The following is a 4,425-nucleotide window of genomic DNA, read 5'->3' on the forward strand; positions in this document are numbered from 1 at the left end:
GGGATGGGGGAGCCTGATCCTGGGTGCGATGGTGTTGAGTGTGGGTGGGAGAAGGCTGCGGGGCTGGGGGAGCCTGATGCTGGGTGTGATGGTGTTGAGTGAGGGTGGGAGAAGTCTTCGGGGATGGTGGAGCCTGATCCTGGGTTCGGTGGTGTTGAGTGTGGGTGGGAGAAGGCTGCGGGCATGGGGATGCCTGATGAGCCTGGATGTGATGCTGGTGAGAGAGGGGACAGGGCAGAGGCCGGCTGGACGTGCAGCGGGCAGGGGGAAACTTGAGCCTGGGTGGGTGGTTGTGCATCCAGGGCGGGCAGGGAGAGGTGAGACGTGGGCCTGGGCTGGTCGTCAGCGGTTCACCACAGGCAGCTGGTGGCGGTGTGGCTGAGCAGAAGCCTCCAGCAGGTGATGGCGGGGTGGGGGAGCAGCAGCCAGCCTCAAGCAGCCAGCCTCCAGCTGCTGATGGTGGGGTGGAGGAACAGAAGCCTCCAGCTGGTGATGTCAGGGTGGAGGAGCAGCAGCCAGCCTCCAACGGCTGATGGTGGGGTGGAGGAGCTGCAGCCAGCCTCCAGCAGCTGATGGCGGGGTGCAGGAGCAGCAGCCAGCCTCCAGCTGGTGATGGCGGGGTGAAGGAGCTGCAGCCAGCCACCAGCAGCTGATGGCGGGGTGCAGGAGCAGCAGCCAGCCACCAGCAGCTGATGGCGGGGTGGAGGAGCTGCAGCCAGCGTCCAGCAGCTGATGGTTGGGTGGTGGAGGAGCAGCAGCCAGCCTCCAGCAGCTGCTGGCGGGGTGCAGGAGCAGCAGCCAGCCTCCAGCAGCTGGTGGCGGGGTGGAGGAGCAGAAGCCAGCCTCCAGCAGCTGATGGCGGGGTGCAGGAGCAGAAGCCAGCCTCCAGCTGGTGATGGCGGGGTGAAGGAGCTGCAGCCAGCCTCCAGCAGCCAGCCTCCAGCTGGTGATGGCGGGGCGGAGGAGCAGGCAGCCTCCATCAGCTGATGGCGGGGTGTAGGAGCAGCAGCCAGCCTCCAGCTGGTGATGGCGGGGAGGAGGAGCAGCAGCAGCCAGCCTCCAGCAGCCAGCCAGCCTCCAGCAGCTGATGGCGGTGTGTGGGAGCAGCAGCCAGCCTCCAGCGGCCAGCCAGCCTCCAGCAGCTGATGGCGGGGTGGAGGAGCTGCAGCCAGCGTCCATCAGCTGATGGCGGGGTGGAAGAGCAGCAGGCAGCCTCCAGCTGGTGATGGCGGGGTGGAGGAGCTGCAGCCAGCGTCCAGCAGCTGATGGCGGGGTGCAGGAGCAGCAGCCAGCCTCCAGCAGCTGATGGCGGGGTGGAGGAGCTGCAGCCAGCCTCCAGCAGCCAGCCTCCAGCTAGTGATGGCGGGGTGGAGAAGCAGGCAGCCTCCGTCAGCTGATGGCGGGGTGGAGGAGCAGAAGCCAGCCTCCAGCAGCTGATGGCGGGGTGCAGGAGCTGCAGCCAGCGTCCAGCAGCTGATGGTGGGGTGGAGGAGCTGCAGCCAGCCTCCAGCAGCCAGCCTCCAGCTAGTGATGGCGGGGTGGAGAAGCAGGCAGCCTCCGTCAGCTGATGGCGGGGTGGAGGAGCAGAAGCCAGCCTCCAGCAGCTGATGGCGGGGTGCAGGAGCTGCAGCCAGCGTCCAGCAGCTGATGGTGGGGTGGAGGAGCTGCAGCCAGCGTCCAGCAGCTGATGGTGGGGTGGAGGAGCTGCAGCCAGCCTCCAGCAGCCAGCCTCCAGCAGCTGATGGCGGGGTGCAGGAGCAGCAGCCAGCCTCCAGCAGCTGATGGCGGGGTGCAGGAGCAGCAGGCAGCCTCCAGCAGCTGATGGCGGGGTGGAGGAGCAGAAGCCAGCCTCCAGCAGCTGATGGCGGGGTGCAGGAGCTGCAGCCAGCGTCCAGCAGCTGATGGTGGGGTGGAGGAGCTGCAGCCAGCGTCCAGCAGCTGATGGTTGGGTGGAGGAGCAGCAGCCAGCCTCCAGCAGCCAGCCTCCAGCTAGTGATGGCGGGGTGGAGAAGCAGGCAGCCTCCATCAGCTGATGGCGGGGTGGAGGAGCAGAAGCCAGCCTCCAGCTGGTGATGGCGGGGTGCAGGAGCTGCAGGCAGCCTCCAGCAGCTGATGGCGGGGTGCAGGAGCTGCAGGCAGCCTCCAGCAGCTGATGGCGGGGTGGAGGAGCTGCAGCCAGCGTCCAGCAGCTGATGGTGGGGTGGAGGAGCTGCAGCCAGCGTCCAGCAGCTGATGGTTGGGTGGAGGAGCAGCAGCCAGCCTCCAGCAGCTGATGGCGGGGTGCAGGAGCAGCAGCCAGCCTCCAGCAGCTGATGGCGGGGTGGAGGAGCTGCAGCCAGCCTCCAGCAGCCAGCCTCCAGCTAGTGATGGCGGGGTGGAGAAGCAGGCAGCCTCCATCAGCTGATGGCGGGGTGGAGGAGCAGAAGCCAGCCTCCAGCTGGTGATGGCGGGGTGCAGGAGCTGCAGGCAGCCTCCAGCAGCTGATGGCGGGGTGGAGGAGCTGCAGCCAGCCTCCAGCAGCCAGCCTCCAGCTAGTGATGGCGGGGTGGAGAAGCAGGCAGCCTCCATCAGCTGATGGCGGGGTGGAGGAGCAGAAGCCAGCCTCCAGCAGCTGATGGCGGGGTGCAGGAGGTGCAGGCAGCCTCCAGCAGCTGATGGCGGGGTGCAGGAGCAGCAGGCAGCCTCCAGCAGCTGATGGCGGGGTGCAGGAGCTGCAACCAGCCTCCAGCTGGTGATGGCGGGGTGGAGGAGCTGCAGCCAGCCTCCAGCAGCCAGCCCCCAGCAGCTGATGGCGGGGTGGAGGAGCAGAAGCCAGCCTCCAGCAGCTGATGGTGGGGTGCAGGAGCTGCAGCCAGCCTCCAGCAGCCAGCCTCCAGCTGGTGATGGCGGGGTGGAGGAGCAGCAGCAGACAGCCTCCAGCAGCCAGCCAGCCTCCAGGAGCTGATGGCGGTGTGTGGGAGCAGCAGCCAGCCTCCAGCGTTCAGCCAGCATCCATCAGCTGATGGCGGTGTGAAGGAGCTGCAGCCAGCCTCCAGCAGGTCATGGTGGGGTGGAGGAGCAGCAGCCAGCCTCCAGCAGCTGATGGCGGGTTGCAGGAGCTGCAGCCAGCCTCCAGCAAATGATGGCGGGGTGCAGGAGCTGCAGGCAGCCTCCAGCAGCTGATGGCGGGGTGCAGGAGCAGCAGGCAGCCTCCAGCTGCTGATGACGGGGTGCAGGAGCTGCAACCAGCCTCCAGCTGGTGATGGTGGGGTGGAGGAGCTGCAGCCAGCCTCGAACAGCTGATGGCAGGGTGCAGGAGCAGCAGCCAGCCTCCAGCAGCTGATGGCGGGGCGCAGGAGCTGCAGGCAGCCTCCAGCAGCTGATGGCGGGGTGCAGGAGCAGCAGCCAGCCTCCAGCTGGTGATGGCGGGGTGAAGGAGCTGCAGCCAGCCACCAGCAGCTGATGGCGGGGTGCAGGAGCTGCAGGCAGCCTCCAGCAGCTGATGGCGGGGTGCAGGAGCTGCAGGCAGCCTCCAGCAGCTGATGGCGGGGTGGAGGAGCTGCAGCCAGCGTCCAGCAGCTGATGGTGGGGTGGAGGAGCTGCAGCCAGCGTCCAGCAGCTGATGGTTGGGTGGAGGAGCAGCAGCCAGCCTCCAGCAGCTGATGGCGGGGTGCAGGAGCAGCAGCCAGCCTCCAGCAGCTGATGGCGGGGTGGAGGAGCTGCAGCCAGCCTCCAGCAGCCAGCCTCCAGCTAGTGATGGCGGGGTGGAGAAGCAGGCAGCCTCCATCAGCTGATGGCGGGGTGGAGGAGCAGAAGCCAGCCTCCAGCTGGTGATGGCGGGGTGCAGGAGCTGCAGGCAGCCTCCAGCAGCTGATGGCGGGGTGGAGGAGCTGCAGCCAGCCTCCAGCAGCCAGCCTCCAGCTAGTGATGGCGGGGTGGAGAAGCAGGCAGCCTCCATCAGCTGATGGCGGGGTGGAGGAGCAGAAGCCAGCCTCCAGCAGCTGATGGCGGGGTGCAGGAGGTGCAGGCAGCCTCCAGCAGCTGATGGCGGGGTGCAGGAGCAGCAGGCAGCCTCCAGCAGCTGATGGCGGGGTGCAGGAGCTGCAACCAGCCTCCAGCTGGTGATGGCGGGGTGGAGGAGCTGCAGCCAGCCTCCAGCAGCCAGCCCCCAGCAGCTGATGGCGGGGTGGAGGAGCAGAAGCCAGCCTCCAGCAGCTGATGGTGGGGTGCAGGAGCTGCAGCCAGCCTCCAGCAGCCAGCCTCCAGCTGGTGATGGCGGGGTGGAGGAGCAGCAGCAGACAGCCTCCAGCAGCCAGCCAGCCTCCAGGAGCTGATGGCGGTGTGTGGGAGCAGCAGCCAGCCTCCAGCGTTCAGCCAGCATCCATCAGCTGATGGCGGTGTGAAGGAGCTGCAGCCAGCCTCCAGCAGGTCATGGTGGGGTGGAGG

The sequence above is a fragment of the Nothobranchius furzeri genome, unplaced genomic scaffold (genome assembly GCF_043380555.1).
Source record: "Nothobranchius furzeri strain GRZ-AD unplaced genomic scaffold, NfurGRZ-RIMD1 Scf085, whole genome shotgun sequence".
In the NCBI taxonomy this organism is placed as follows: domain Eukaryota; kingdom Metazoa; phylum Chordata; class Actinopteri; order Cyprinodontiformes; family Nothobranchiidae; genus Nothobranchius; species Nothobranchius furzeri.